The sequence below is a fragment of the Pinus tabuliformis genome, chromosome 7, assembly GCF_031772625.1.
Source record: "Pinus tabuliformis cultivar Carrire ecotype Pingquan chromosome 7, CPIR1, whole genome shotgun sequence".
NCBI lineage: Eukaryota > Viridiplantae > Streptophyta > Pinopsida > Pinales > Pinaceae > Pinus > Pinus tabuliformis.
In genome coordinates this window covers 389,524,901-389,542,764 of record NC_142293.1, presented here as the reverse complement: position 1 = coordinate 389,542,764, position 17,864 = coordinate 389,524,901, and positions in this window count along the sequence as shown.

Sequence of the window (17,864 nt, the reverse complement as noted above, 5' to 3'; positions counted from 1 at the left end):
AGTGACCAACAACAAAGGAAAAGAATGTCGCTCTAAGATAAAAAAAAAAATATAGAACATGTAAATGTTGATGAATTGGTCCTTAGCTCATTTGGAGTAGTGTTGGAGGTTAATGAAAGGGGGCAAAACTTTTAGAAAACTATGAGGGATATAGTGGAAAAAATGTATAGACGTACTTTCCACTTATAATACAGAATTCAATCCAACGATTCCAAGAACCAAGTTATATTAAAACTACAGGAAACATTTCCAAAGCAATGGTCAATGATACCTATCATACTTGCAATAGCAAATACATACAACAACAACCAAAAAATCATGCAAAAAGTAATATTCATAATTAAAATGCTTTTCTAGAATTATATGTATTTATTACTACAAAGCATTCATTTATTAATATCAATTTTGTTATATTTAGTTTTCATATATCAATATAAAAATAGTTTATTTCTCTTTTAGGAAGATTATGAAAATCCCAAAGGATCAACGAGATGATATTGAAACATGCTAGTAGGAATGTCCAAAAAAATGTACAAGGAGATGCTTAAAGAAATACACATAATTGCATCACAAGATGAGCGATCTCAGCAACAATGTACTTCAAATGTATGTAACCATATAATTTTTCTATTAGGTACATATAAACTAATAATTTAACATTATCTATTATTTTTCAAATATTTTCTTCCAAAAAATAAAATAAAATGGACCCCATTCAACACATAAAACAAGACGACAAGGAAGAAAATGGTTGATATCAAAGTTTGTGAGTAATTGTTAATATTTCGTTATAACAACTTAAGATTTCATTTTTGTATATTTTAAGTTGTTTTAGAACATCCATGCTTGAATTTCTTCAAATAGGTGCTAACATAAAAAGAAAAGCCATTGGAAGATGTTAGGGTCCAACCCTAACCCCTTTATTTATGTAATAAGCCCAATGGGCCGAGTCATAGTCATAGTTAGTTAGAGAGTCAATAAAGTCCACATTAATAATTGTAAGTGGTTGATCCACATTAGAGAAAAGGGACCAGAGTTAGTTGTAAATAGGCCATAGTTAATAAATAAAGTGGTTAACCCGTGTTATGCAAGGGACCACTAGTAGTTAGGGTTTTGGATGTCATTTAGATATAAATATTCTTAGTTAGTAAAGGAAATATCATTGAGTCTTATTGCAATCAAGCTCCGCTCTGCTAGAGGTGGCCCCCTCAAAGAGGCAAGTGAACATTGAATCTATTTCTGAATAATAAGATACTTGCACTTTTTCTAATTTTATTTTGTGTTTTGGGCTATATTTCTTAGCATTTCTAGTATTTTGGAATTTCTCGCAGGTCAAGAACATAAAAAGTGGTATCAGAGCACTTTCCAAGGCCAGTTGTGCCTCCAATTTTCACAAACCTTTTTTTAGGCTAGAGATGTTTTTCGGCGTCTTTAAACCATGAGATTTGTCATTGAGTGCATAAACCTATGGATTTGGGGAGGCATGCACGCAGAAACTACAATAAGTGGTCACACTTGTTGGAATCCCTTGTAAACCCTGTGGGTACCCCTTCGAGTAGTAGTGCATTAGAAAAAACCGCATAAGGACTGAACTTCCATGTACCCTTTGGTGTATCGGAAGCTCCCTAGGCTCACTTGAAACCTAACCTTAGATAAGTCATCAGTCGTCTTGTTGCTACGGTACACTAAGAACAACACTCGGGGAGATTAATCACGTGTACGATAGGGTAGTTGGGTAGTATGACTAAGGGTACGGTCGATCCTCCTTAGTTAGCTCCTTGAAAAATTAGGTCAAGCACTATTGTTAGACCCCTATGTATATTGTGATATGTAGCGCCTAACACTCCTTTGTGACCATAGCTCCCTCTATTATCTAAAGATTGCCCTCTACCTTATCTTCCACATTAGATCCAATAGTTGGGGTTCCGTCGCCGCCGTACAAATCAAATCTAGTAGTTGGGGTTTTGTTGCCACCTTACAAATCAGATCCAACAGTTAAGGTTCTGTTGCTGCGACGAAAATCTAGCAGTTGGGGTTCGGTCACCGCTGTGCAACTCACTTTCAAAAATTTGGGTGTTCACAGTGCCGATCAAACTCTTTGTGCAATGAGGCTTGCTGCTACTATAGTCCAAGCCCTATTTTCATAGGACATTAGGCAGGATCAAGTTTTCTGGAGTTCAGCTACTGTAGTATTGATCAGTGGGGAGTGAAACTCCTTTCAGAGTAAGAAAAATAGAGACCATCCCGAGGCACCTACAAGAGACTTAGCCCATAAGATTGAGGACAACAAGTCGGTCGCATTAGTACCATTCACTTGTAAGCCCCAATTTTTTTGGCGGTCCCAAATTTTTTCCCGATGCATCCTCAAGTGATCCACGTCATTAGAATCCTGAGCTTGCCTTCTTGAAAAGCAGAATACTCTTAAGTAAGCTAAAAAAACTTTTCTAGGATTTGTGTATGCAGGGCACCCAATCTCAAGTTATGGTTGTGGAAAAGGCACTCGAGAGGGTCACCATCCTTGAAGAAAAATTCAAGGCATTCGAGGGCAAGGTTCTCAAACAACTCTCACAGATATCATCCATTATAAGGCCACCTCATATGGAGGAGCCTAGTGTTGATGCACACCTATAAGGAGAATCCAACCATCACATTCACTTCCATGGAAATCACCACCTTTCCAACCATCGGACACCCAAGCTGGACATATGGCTCTAACCCTGCAATATGGGTAGCACAAATGGAACAATATTTCTCCCTTAATGATATCTAGGAAGATCAAACTAAAATACATGTGGGATCCCTTTACTTGGATCAAGAGAGATGGAAATGGTGGCAGTGGCATCAGAAATTTTATTTAGGGAAATTAACTTGGCACATGTTCTCAAAATTCATATATGAGTGCTTTGACCACCAATCTAATTTTTTGGGTCGTCCCACTAAGCTTTGGCAAACCGAAACAATAAAGGACTACATTGCAGGCTTTGAGCAATTGGCCATCAGAACTGATGGTCTAGGAGATGACTTCTATTGAGAGTGTTTCATTAGTGGCCTAAAAGAAGTCATCCAAGCCTATGTCCAGATGCACCACCTAGCTACTTGGATGGACGCCTGCAAGAAGGCCTTAGAAGTGGAAATAGCCTTAGTTGTCCAGTCCAATCGACCAAAATTTTTTTGCCAAGGCGTGTCCCACCTAGGCTCAAGGCCCCACCCAAACACTTAAGGTTCAAAAGGTGTCACCAACAGAAATGGCCAAAAGAAGAAAACAAGGATGGTGCTACTACTATGATGACAAGCACTCTCCTTGACATAAATGCAAGGAACCAAAATTATTTCAAATTGATGCTATTGATAATAGTTCACACAAGGAAGATCCATCCCTTTAGGTGCCCAAGGACGAAGTTGGGGAAACCCAAACTGACAATCACCTCACAGCTACACTGGATGAGCCAGTTATCTCACTACATGCTTTGAATGACATTTCTTCGCTCAAACTCTCAAAATTCAAGGCTTTATTAAACATCGATCAGTCGTGGTATTGATTGATAGTGGCAGCACTCATAATTTTACCCATAAGAGAGTCACAGAAGTTTTTCATTGCTTTGTGCAGGCAATAGCTAATTTTCACGTCCTTATCGCTGACGGGGGGACCATGAAATGTGAAAACCACTGTGAAAATATTAAGCTTCAGATGGGAGAATACCACCTAAAGACTCACATGTTTGCTTTTAAAATGGGTGGTTGTGACATTATCCTGGGTGCTGAATGGCTTCACACACTGGGACCAATCACAATGGATTTCCAAGAGTTATATATAAGCTTTAAGTAGAACGACCACATTCATACAATATTAGGAATCCAGGCAAGTGATCCTACTATAATCAACTCGCATCAAATGGAAAAGCTTTTGAAAAAGGGCCATCACAGAGCCATCATCCAATTTAATGTCATCCAGGCCATTGAATCCACTACTCCTCATATTCATCCTGAGATGCAACTGGTCTTAGACCACCACCAACAGGTATTTGATAGACCTAAAGAGCTTCCACCCTCTAGGGGTGAACATGATCATAGCATCCCTTACATCCTGGGGGCCCAACCGCCTAATGTGTGCCCATACCAATATCCTTTCACCAAAAAGAATGAAATTGAAAAAATCATCAAGGAACTCCTCAAAGCCATTTCTATTCGTCCCAGCGTCAGTCCTTATTCATAACTAGTGGTCACGGTGCTAAAGAAAGGTGGAGAATGACGCATGTGTTCAGACTTTTGGGCCCTCAACAAGCTCACTATCAAGAACAAATTTTCTATTTCAGTTTTTGATGATCTTCTTGATGAACCGCATGGTGCTCAATTCTTTACCAAGCTAGATCTTCGCTCGGGCTATCACCAAATACGGATGAAGGAAGTAGACATTACCAAGGCTGCCTTTCAAACTCATGAAGGCCATTATGAACTCTTGGTCATGCCATTTGGTCTCTGTAATGCTCCATCTACTTTTCAAAGTGATGCAGGAGCATACAGCTCATCAATTTCATTATGTTTTAGTTGACTTAGGGGGTCTTTTGTTTTCAAGGAATTGGATTCCTATGTATGTAATCATTAATGTTTTGAGTGATTAGAATATGAATTAATTAGATATTGTGACGATATTTGTAAATTCTCTCGAATGTAGGAGAACATGAGTGATTAGTGGGAATTGAGAGAGTTGGAAATCAATTGTAACTCTTATTGGTCTCATGATTCGAGGAACTAGAGATAATTCTCAGGGATTAATTGGAGTTAAAAGTGGACTTAGAGGATATTCACGATTTAGTTCAGTTGATTAAGGATCTAAACCAAAATTAGTTGAATGGAACCTTTTGTATAAATTTAAGCCTAAAAGGCATAGAGAGTCAGTAGTTAGAGAAGTAGTTAGTGAAGTTAGTCATATTGTAAGCCTATGGGCAGGAGAAGGAAGGCCACTAATATAGAAGATCTGGTCGAGAAGGAATTCACTGTCTAAATATTTGTTTATTAATACAAATAACTCAATTCTTAGTGTATGTGTGTGTATGGAGAAATTTAATTGTAATATGTGTATGAATTAGAGGTTCTGCATCATATATGTATGAATGTGGAGTTCGGGAAGAATACAGAAGAAGTGAGGATGAAGGATCGTGTCATTGAATATGATTAAAGGATCAAAGTAAAGTTTGGGAGCAACAGTGGTTAAGGAATATGCAGATTCAAGCTCAGGAGAGAGTTAAGGAGGAAGATATAATAGTGAAGGACAAGAACCCTGAAGAAAATTGGAATCACAGAAGAACATTGAAGGAATGAAATAAAAATAGAGTTAAGAGAAGGACGAAGGAAGTGAGGTAATGACGCATAGTAGTCATTGGATTTATAGATTAATGAACGAGAATAAAGGCGATGGGCGACCAAGATTAAGTTGTGCCACATAAGTAAAAGAAATGAACGGTGGAGATTAAATCTAAGTATTTGTGGAAGGAGAAAGGCAAGAATCAATTTGGACCGTCGGATTGATAGATATGGTAGATCGATGGTGATTAGTAACTACAGCCGGGGTAGAGAGTATGGGATGCCTTGATCATGGTTGAAGGCCCACAATTGTTATTAGCCGTCGATCACAATTTCAGATGCTTAAGTCATAGTCAACTACGGGGGTTGAGAACTTGATAATCCACGAGCTAGTTGAAGGGCCATAGACCGTAGGATTTGATGGATTCCATTATCCAATGGATATCGGGTTTTAAGTTGATCAGACTTTAACTTCAAGGGTGGACCCGGAAATTTATAGATTAAGGTTGAATAGTCCTTATCGGCTCCGTAAGGTGGTTAAACGTCATGCAAGTGGTCTGTGTGATATCATTGTGGACCGTCAGATCAAATGGGTTTTGATCTATGGCACAGGATCACCGAGCAAGTCTGTTGATCGGGGAAGACATCAACTATCAGATTGAAGGTAAGATCGATGGTAGAGATTGAGCAATAAGGTTTGGATAGAGTGGACCCAGAAAGGTTATAGGCATGGTCTCATTCTATTTGAAGTTCGGTTGTGTTATCGCATATCACATGTGAGAGGCGATGAAGTCACATGTTGGTGTGATGTGAGATTGCGACAACCGTTGATCTGGTGGACGAAACCAATGGTGGAAAGGGTAATCACATATCACAATATGGGAGTTCTAAATGCACATTTTTTTGAGTCCTTTGAACTCCACGATTGTCATAAAGGATGAGCTGGCATGTAGAGCGGGGTTTAGTTAACATGCGTAGTTATAGAATTAACCAGAGTTGTTATGAGGCTAAAGGGTTGAGACATAAGTTTCCACACCAAAGGATTAAATAAGGGTCAAACTGGGGTTAGTTATTAACGTGTTCTGCATGGGACCAATTAAGGGGCCTTAAACCTTAATTTATGAAGGTTTGACTGGGTAGGTCAATGAAATTCCTGGGATAGATGAGATTATGAATTTATATGCATACTGTGGGTATCACAGGTTTTTCCTGTGTCACAAAACCTCATGGACAACCTACTGAAACCAAACCTCCGAAAATTTGTCCTCTTCTTCTTTGATGACATTATCATCTACAACCTAACCTAGGACAAACATCTTCAGCATGTACACCTGATCTTGCAACTACTCTGGAATCAAAAATTATTTGTCAAATTGTCCAAGTGTTATTTTGGCATGGAATAAGTCAAGTATTTGGGACACATTGTGGGTCATGAAGGAGTCGGGGTTGATCCAAAAAATATATAGGTAACGAAAGATTGGCCCCAACCAAAAACCTTGAAGAGTTTGAGGATACTCTTGGGTCTCACTCGCTACTATCACAAATTTTTCCACAATTATGGCCGAATTGCTAGACCCCTCACTAATATTCTCAATAAAAATTCATTTCTCTGGATTGATGCAGCTCAACAGGCCTTCGTGGCTCTCAAACAAACCATGTGCTCCACTCCCATATTGGCCCTACCAGACTTCACCAAATCTTTTGTGATTGAATATGATACTTCTGGTACTAGTATTAGTGTTGTATTAATGCAAGAAGGTAGACCATTGGCCTTCACCAACCAAACACTAAGTGGAAAACATATAGACCAATCTACCTATGAGAAAGAAATGATGGCCATCTTACATGCAGTAGACACTTGATGACCATACTTGCTGGGGTGACGTTTCCAACTCTGCTCAAACCATCAAAGCCTAAAATATATTTTGGAGCAACACCTATCATCACCACAGCAAAATAAATCGTTGGCCAAAATGATGATATATGATTATGAGATAATTTACAAGAAAGTTTGTGACAATGTAGAAGTTGATGATTTATCGTGCTAATTTGAGGATGAAAGCACCCTGCTATCAATCTCTTTGCCCATACCAGATTGGATTGAAGAGGCCCGCAAGGAATGGTTCTCACACCCCTCTTTCTCCAAACTTATTAATAACTTGAGATAAGATCCTAATTCCTCAACCGAATACTCTTGAAAGGATGATATTCTTCACTAGAAGGATTGAGTAGTTATATCATTGGCATCCACCCTCAAAACCCACATTTTGGAAGAGTTGTACTCATCTCCAACTGCAGGAACTTCAGGTTTTCAAAAGATGTATGCTCACACTCATCGTTCTTTCTTTTGGACTGGAATGAAAAATGACATTCTTACTTTTGTAGCTGAATGTGATGTGTGTCAATCCAACAAAGGAGAAACAATCAAGTTATCAAGAACTTTACAGCCATTGCCACTCCTTGCCTCTGTGTAAATGGGTGTTTCCATGGATTTCATCACTGTTCTCCCAAATTCAGGCAACAAATCCGTCATCATGGTGGTTGTGGACAGACTTTCTAAATATGTTCATTTTTGTGCTCTACCCTGCACATTTACCTCCACTTTGGTGGCTCAATCTTTCATGGACTAGATCTTCAAACTCCATGGCATGCCCACTTCCATTGTGTCTGATCATGACCCCACTTTCACCAACAAATTTTGGCAAGAAATTTTCAAGCTACAAGGCACGAAACTCCAACTAAGTATCGCCTGTCATCCCCAAACTGATGGTCAAATAGAAGCAGTCAACAAATGTTTTGAGACATATCTAAGGTGCTTCACTTCGAAAAAGGAGAATCAATGGGTACAATGGCTACCTTTAGCTGAATGGTGGTATAATACTAATTATCATGAATCCACCGAGATGACTCCACACAAGGCAGTGTATGGCCAACTCCTAGCTTCACCTATTTCATATATCCCTAGATGTTCTAAGGTGCAGTCAATTGATCAACTCCTACAGAACCAGACTGCCATGATAACTCGTCTCAAAGATAATCTACATCAAGCTTAGAATCGAATGAAGCAACAGGCAAACCAACATTGTTCTGAGTGCACATTTTAAGAAGGGGATCATGTATTCCTGGGACTGCAACCATATAAGCAAACATCTCTCAATGAAAAGGGTAGCCAAAAACTAGCACCAAAATTCTATGAACCTTATCAGATACTTCAATGCATTGGAGTAGTCACCTAGAAACTCTCCTTACCACCAACTTCAAAAATCCCTCTGGTCTTCCATGTATCATGCCTCAAGAAATTGGTGGGGAACAATTGCAAAATTCAAACCAGTCTACCCAAATTGGATGAGGGAGGCTCACTCTAGCTCCAACTAGAATAGGGCCTCAATACCCTTGAAAAACATCTCCTCTATCTCACGATCAAGGACGTCTTCGTCAAGTGGAAAGACACCTCTCTAGAAGATGCGACTTGGGAACCAACCACTATTCTTTAGCAGTTTCTGCAGCTTCAACCTTAAGGACAAGGCTGCTTTTGATGGGGGAGGGCATGTTAGGGTCAAACCCTAACCCCTTTATTTATGTAATAATCCCAATGGGCCGAGTCATAGTCATAATTAGTTACAGATTCAATAAAGCCCGCATTAATAATTGTAAGTGGGTGATATGCATTAGAGAAAAATGACCACAGTTAGTTGTGAACAGGCCATAGTTACTAAATAAAGTGGTTAACTCATTTTATGTAAGGGACCACTAGTAGTTAAGGTTTTGGATGTCATTTAGCTATAAATAGTCTTAGTTAGTAAAGGAAACATCATTGAGTCTCATTGTAATCGAGCTCTGCTCTGCTGGATGTTGCCCCATCGAAGACGCAAGTGAACATTGAATCTATTTCTATATAATAAGATACTTGCAATTTTTCTCATTTTATTCTGTGTTCTCAGGTATATTTCTTCACATTTATGTTATTCTGGAATTCTCACAGGTTAAGAGCATAAAAAAATAATTTGTTCATATTGGGTTAAATATAGGTTGTGAATATATATTAGCATATCAAGAATTATTTGTGGAATTTGTAAGTATCTATGTTGTTTTACTTCTCTGAGTTTATAATTAATAGAACAAAAAAATCCTTTATATTAAATCTATGATTATTATAGGGCATAAAACTTGCTAGAAACAAAGTATGTTACTACACCAACATAAGGGTTGTTGTAACAAGGCATGAGACTTGGTTTTGAAATCATGTGTACAATTCATGCCTCACTTCTTGATATGGTACATTGTTATTTGATTTACATTGATGTATATTATTTATTTCAATTTTCATTGTTCTCACCAATGTAGATACACTCATTACACTTTATTTTTATGTTTGCAGATGGAATATGAAGAAGGTGAAAACAATCGATGCAATCAACAAAACATTCATCCAAATAACCGAAGTCATGGAAGTAGCTCGAGTACTGACAATAGTTCCAGTGAAGAAGGATGATCTATTTGGATATCAATGCAAGTTGTATTTTTTGAAATAATTGTCTGTCAAAATAAGATATTTTGTTTAATTTAATGGACATAGTGTCTCAATTGAAAGAAAAAGGGTTACTGATAACTATCCCATTTTGTATGACAAAAAGCCTCTTATTCATATATAATAAAATATATTTTAATTTATTCTATTGCATTTTCCAATGTCGCTATTGAACATCGTATATTAACGAGCACTGCTCTGAATAATTTTTTTTTAACAATGATATTTTTAGTAACGAAAAATGGTATCCTATACAAAATCTTGGTGCATCCGTAAAATAAATATGCACTTGTGCATTGTTTTACTTAAAAGCACTAGTGGGGCAAGAATTTTTATTTTTTTTTCATGGCCTGATACCTTTTTTCTAAAAAGTATAGCACCAGGGTGTTTGGAAGAAAAATGACCATAAGGGAATTATACTCTTCAAGCACCGATATTGTTTTCATTTAATGCGCTAAAGCATTGTAATTCTTAACGCACCAATGCTTTCATAGAACCAACGCCTAGGTTCTCCAAAATATTGTTTCCAACCTCAATGCATTACTCAAATCAACAACATCATTTTTTTATATTAGTAGCGCACCGGCGTTGTAAATTTAAATAAAAGCACTGGGTCTTTAAGATCTTTTTGTCTGTCCCGATGTCATTCCTAAAAAGTACTTCATGTAGCATTTTTTTAAGACATAAGCATGTTATACATAATTTATACCTATGGATAAGTACATCTTCGCTAAGTGGGTAGCTACACTTAGAACAAAAAAATTAAAGAGTTTAACTTTTTCCTATGATAGATAGACAAGACAAAAGGAACCTACTTATGATCCTTCGCTTCCCTTGATCTCCTTTGAATTGCTTTCGTCGCTCCCTCTCTAACTGAATCTGCTCAATTGGTACCTGCACAAATAGAAGATGACAACAATCAAAGCATACGATCTATCTACTATAAAAAAATGGAATCGAAAGAATTTGCACATATAATCATCATAGATAAAGAAAAGAATATGGGAGAAGGAGTGAACAACTTTATTAATGATAGAAGGAGGAGCTACAACCAAAGTAGTTCGATCCCATGTCACTCATCCAACTTTAGTTCCAACCTTCACCACACCAAAAGCACATCAATCTAGCAGCACAACATTACTTTATTATGATCTCAAACATCAAACCAATAGTATTTATCTACAATCTTCAAGTTCCAGCCCCTAATCACTATGTTGAGTGGTCAATTTATATGGAAATGCAAGTGGTTATGTCATTGATTGGGCATTGAATGGCTTTTCAAAATTGGAGTTAGTCTCCATGGAGGAAGGGATGAGAGGATAAGAGGTTAATTGATCCATAGCGTATCCAAATTTGAGCTCACAGGACGGGATAAGAGATGGGATCCTTCTAGAATTCTCTAGAATCAAGCGATATTCCCAGAACCCTATGGAAATTTCACTCATTCTCGCCCAACGCTGGTGTAAGTGGGCCTAAGTGCATTGAAGTGCAGCCCTGAATGGGCCTACCTACTATGCAACACACTTTCCCCTGACCAACGTTGCGCTGGTGTCCCAAGGAGGCATTTCAAAAATGTTTTAAGCCAGGAAACTTTCATGGATGGAGGCATTCAATGTGATGACTTGTCTAGGGCATGTAGCAACTGAGATAGGGTTTGATGAACCCTAATGGTACTAATCTAAATGTCAGGAGTGATGTGCCCAAATAGATCTGTAACTGCTACCCCCTAAGCCATGAAGTTGAAAATGATAATGTCGAGTGATATGCTTTATGATGTGATGAGGAGGATCTAAAGCAGACGGTGACCTGCATCAATTACAATACATAATATCATGATATCTTTGAATTTTTCATGAATGGCTAAGGGAAGGCATACCCATGCTCAACATATAAACTTTTCATTACATGTACATAAATCAGATATTCGTCTACAGATATAGACCTATGATAGGATGACCATCTATGTAAAGCCATTGTACAGATGATCTAGTACTCTCCTAAAATCACAGCCCAGATGGATGAAACTAGATCTGGGGTCTTCTATCTCATCCAATAGTTTGCTCAAGTACGAGTCTAACCATGTGAAAATGTGATCTAAAGTCAAACATGGGAAGACATCGTCTGATTACTAGCGAATGGTGCAAGTTGTTAACAGACGCGAGAGAAATCACCGATAATGAAAATGATCCTCAAGGTACTACAATACATTCTGCATGGTGTGAATAGATGTTTTGATGTCGAACACCATACAAAGTCTTTCGACCAAAGGCCTATGATGTCAACCTGTCACCGGAAGCAAGAAAATTGCCATTGATGTATGCAAGCCTTAGGGTACTGGAAGGGTGTTTCTAAGTCAACTTCCTGGATAATGTGTTGATGTCGATAAGAAGCGACTCGTCACAGCAGGGCCTTGATGTACCCCCCATGAACGACACGAAGCGAGTGCAATGATTTTGAAGATAGGATGTGACTGGCAACACAAGGTTCAAGAATGGCGGTCATGAAAATGAAGGTTTAAGAGTATAATTTGCAAAGAATGAAGTTTACTGAGTGACTTCTCTTGAACATGTTGGCAACACTGAATGAATTGGTAACATTGACCCAAAACCAAAGTAATGGATGGTGTGATAGACCATAGGTATGATAACCATGAAGCAGATAAACCAACCTAGATAGTCATGGAGATGAAGTGAAAGTGCCATGTTAAAGAGTGACCTACTACCATAAAGTGGTTTACCCTTTTCCCATTTTCCCTAGTCATTGCTAACGAGTACCTATTTATTTCTTATCAAGCTTGAGGAGGATAACATATGATTGTTGTATAATTCCACCCTTCGGGTGAATTGACTGCTATATGATGTTTTAACGAGCCTAGCGAAGGTGAAACTCAGTCTTGTCATGATGGACAAGTTTGTCACTATTTGATGTTTTAACGAGTTTAAAGACAATGAGAACTCGGTCCTTTTCATGTTTAAAGAGTTTGAAAAAGGACAAAAAGAAAACTCCACAAGTTCTTTTTTGTAAATTTGTATCTCAAGTCCAAAAAAGTGTAAAATAATACAAGAGTGTACCTATTGACCATGTTCGATCAACATATTCGTTTTTCGTAAGTAATCTATCTCAGCCCGGAAAAGGGCTAAACTTATACTAAGTAGATGTCGTTTCCAATCCATTAAAAAGCTGAAAAGGACAAGCGCTCAACAATCTTTTCATATTTCAAGAGTCTGAAAAGAGCTTAAAGAGAACTCCAGAGGGGGTTTCTTTTTCAATGTTTGACAAAGCTCAAAAAAGAGATAAAAGTATGATTTGTGGTCAAAAGTACAATTTGTGATCATGCACGTCAAATTCACTATGTCAGCTGAAAACTTGCTCAAAGAACCACCAAACGGATTAAACATACCTATTTCATTAATAAAAATAGGTAAAAACTATAGTTTATTCATTTAATGAACATGAAATAACCATAAAACAAGAATTTACCAAGTCATTTTTACCATTTGATATTTACCATTTAGTTGTGTGCTCTGAACCAGTTTCTACCTCAAAATTCAGCAGCTGATTGTGGGAGCTTCTGTGGATCATTCTTTGCACCATCAGGACTAGGTAGGATATATACCTCTTCTCTTTCATTTAAGGTCATTCTTTTCCAGTTTCAGGAAACAAAATTAGGGTTTTGCGGTCCCTAGGGAAAATATACCTCACCCTAGGATCAGTGCACCCTTGTAAATCAAAAACTGCACTGGGGTGTACTCAAGCAGAAGGGGACCTGCTCTACACTGTAATGTCTCAAGACCAGGGGTGCACTAGGCACAGTTTAGAAATTTGATTCTCCATTTTTACCCAAAATCTCTTCAGTTTTTTTTCATGAAATGGATCCTAACTAAGCCTATGGTTTGATTTCAGACTTTGATTGGATTAGAATGGCTATTACTTGGCATGAAAGAGAACATGAAGAATAAGATATGGTTCCCCTAAATGATCGGGTACTGTTGAGGCCCTCAGAAATTGTGGGTTACCCAAATACTTCAGGTTGTCTGGGAGGAGTAAATAGTTAGAACTATTGTAGTTCTTGGTTCATTCATGGGATCTAGCAGATTAGGCTTTTCACATAGGGGACAAAGTACTCCCTATAGTTATTGATGACATTTACTTTCTCAAAGGGTTGTCGAGACATGGTGCCCCCATTTCTCTTTCAGGTTCTGCCCGTCGGGGTGAATTAGTGAGGGACTAGATTTGATAATTATGTCGGCCAGGTATACATCCTAGCAAAGATGGAAATATAAGAATCAAAGAAGTTCGTGATATGCCCTTACGAACAAGTCTTTTCACTATCACAAAGTTGGTGAGTAGTGCGACACTTCATATCGCGAATAGATCATAAATGCAGTATGCGCTTGAGTGTCTTGAGCCAACTATATTTAACTAGTGTGAGGTAGTTCTCTCTTTGATGAAAGAGAAACTGAATAAAGTAAAGAGTGGTAAGACAAATAATTTCAACTATGGATCGATATTAATGGCTTTTACTTTAGAGAGAATTCCATTGATTCAACCTTAGCATGTGACACTGAGTTTAGCTGGCCCTAGAGATCCACAGATGCAGAGATGGGTAGAATTGATAGCTAGACATACTGGTCAGTCATCAATCTCATTTTCTACCGCATTCTTCAGTTGGCTCAATCAACAACATATTGTCATCGATGAGCTTCCATATGCAAGGATGGATTTTCGTGGAGATCCATATTTGATATTACCAGTGGGTGCTCAATGGGGTGCTATAGGTAAATTGTTTTGACCAAGCGTTTTTTAATTTTTAAGTTTCTACATGTTTTTGTGTTTTTGATGTTTCCAAGACTAAACTAAAATTTTTTATCATGCATACAGATGTTGGTATTGTTTGACCAATGGGTCATCAACAGGAGGCAAGTTAACCAGCGTGGAGAAATTTCGGAAGAGCAGTTCTCCAGGATTTGGATTTGACCGAGACACTAGCGGAGTTGCAGGATCATATAGAGGGGTTAAATCTCAGTATTCCTGATGTACAGATCAAGGAGATACCGATGAGGATACAACACCATACTATTGGTGTACCTAGCCATTGGATGAGGCTATTGCGCATGATAGCTCAGGCTGTGACCTGTTATCATGAGCATCATTAGGTCTACTTAGGATGATTTATGTATGCATTTTGAGTTTTGAGGTCAGATGACCAACATGTCTTGGACACAGATTTTATAAAAACTTTAAACATCCATCTATTTTTTTACTTTCAGTGCTTTTATATGGTTATGTTCAATCCTATTCAACTATTCATGTGAATTGAAAATTTACTATTTACATATGTCGCAAATGTCTGTTTAACACATAATTCGCTAAAGAATCAAGCAATGTGTTAATGTTTTTGGAAATGTATTGATATTGAATGTAATCAAAATGTCTTTCTGAAAAACAAACTCTAAGGAACATACGATGAATAGCTGGATTTTGGATGGTATAAACATTTGTAAGTTGTAGTACGACAAGTTCTGAGTCTAGCCTAATGATGATTCGACGAATGCCAAGTGAAATGGCATCAAAGAGGAGTTCGATCAATGCACTATACTCAGCTATATTGTTCGTATAATGACCAATACAGATCCCTTGAAAACTCACTAACTTGCCACTTGGACTGAATATTGCCCATGTTGCAGAAGATAGGTTCTGCGTAGTACAACTAGCACGAACGGCATAACCAGCAAATGGTTCCAAAGATTCTGACATCTGCAACAAATGCAAAGTGGATTAATAACCACATAAAATACTCTAAAAGTCACACTATAACACACACACGCAATCAAATCATATATGCAATTTTTTTACTATGCTCAATTAAGCATAATAATGTTTAAGATACAGCCCGTTTTGGGTCTACGACAATGGAATTCCATCATAATCAACCAACTCGTAAGCACCTTTTGACAATGTAGGGGCCCATCCATAGTGGTTCAAATTTTCCTGCTCCTAATTTATCAACTTCCTGATCATAAAGCAAGGCCAGGCCTCCTTCTAAGAATATGCGAGGCTTGACATTTCAGCCATATTGCACCTTAATTCGTTTCTTATGTGCTTCGTTGGCCAATCTGGCTTCACGACGTGTTTCATCTAGATGGATGAGTTCTACGAAACATGCTTCTTCATCAAAAGTATTAGGTAATAGTCAATTGTGAGTTTAAGTGATGAAATTTCACATTGTATGGGCAAGATTCCCTCCAGACCATACACCAATTGAAAGGGTGTGAATCCAATTACATTTCTTACTGAGGTTCGGTATGCCAACAAAGCTAAGTACAGGATCAAATTCTAGTTTTTTTTGTGAACTCCTATCATTCGTTGAAGCATTCGCTTAAGCAATTTTGTTGTTGGGAAAAGTATCCAATTCGGAATGCCCCTATCCCACTCTAAGGTGTGATAGTGCCTTAGCAACAAACAAGGAAAACTATCTGAGTATTCTTCTTTATGAAATGTAAATGGAGAAGAAGGATGTAACTAACCGGTATCTTCCGCTTGTTTGTCGATCCAATCGCTCTCTCCTTTGTTCGCTTCTCGCTGCCTGCTCTCTCACTGGTCCAGCTTCACCAAGTTCCTGCAAGATCACAAGAGAGGAAAACTACACAAACATAGATTTACATTCATAACTAGTTTAGGATCAGATTAAACTAAACATGCAAATATAACAAAGCATCATTGGTATACAAGCATATAGGAGAAACTCAAATAGTTTTCTTGATATGATAATAAAGTCCAAGGGGAGATACAACCAAGTGAGTCCCGATCCAGCATCTACCTCCCAGCAAAGAAATCCCTTCCTCTCCTCCAACAAAGCATAAATCACCCAATATACTAATCTTGATCTCAAACCAACAACAATTCTCTGCAAAGTACAAAATTCCAGCCTCCTGGACCTCTGGGTGAGAGATCCATATATAGATGTAAGCAGAGAGGATGAGTCAGCTTATGTTTTGACTTGTGGCTTCTCTCTGTTAGTTCTTGTTTCCACTTGGAGGTTGAGAGCCTCTTACTCATCACTAGTCGAGTTCATTGAGGCAAGTGTCATTGAGGAAGATTCTGGAAGCTTCCAGTGTCTGTACACCTTGCGGAATGACATTGCCATTTGGCATTTCTCGCTCAGCGCACCCTGGTAGTGCTTTTAGGTGCGTTGCAACACACCTAGCTAGTGCACTGGGGTGCATTGCAACGCAGGCATATAGAAGAGCTTCTGAATTGATCCTGAATTGACTATTTCTGAGTGATTTTTGGTGGAGAACTTCTGGGAGAAGATGTCATTAGTTGACCTTGTTCCTTTAGGGTAGGAACAACTCTTTTAGGGACTTTGGATCCCTTGGATTATGGACATTTCATGCTCAATGCTGTAAGGCACAAAAATGTCTATAACAATTGCCCCCTAAAGTATGAGGCCGTTTATCGGGTGAAATGCTTTATTAGGAGGATCCGAAGTTCTTTCAATGCTGGGAGGAGACCTATAATAAGATACAATACAATACATTATTTTTCATACTGTTTTCATGATCTAGCTGAGGCGAGCATTCCCATGCTCAGCTTTTATAAATTCACTTTTCTGTACATAGAACAAACAATCGTCTGATGGTAGACTGATGATTTTGATGAAATCATCATCCTTTTGGTAGGATGATTATCTGCTGCAATGTTGTACATGTCAATGTCTTTATTTTTCCTGAATATATATCGCAGCCCGGATGGATGAAACTAGATCCGGGGTCTTCAATCTCGTCCGATCTTCACTCTAAGTACAAGTCGATCCATGTGAGAAATGTTTTGAAGTCGAACATGGAAAGACATCGCTTGATTACCAGTCAATGATGTAAACTGTTAACAAGCGCGAGAGGAATCACCGATAATGATAATGACCCTCAAGGTACTGCAGTACAATTCACGTGGTGTGAATAAAGGACTTGGCGTCAAACACCACGCAAAATCTTTTGGTCGAAGGTCATTGATGTATACCTATCGCCGGAAGTGA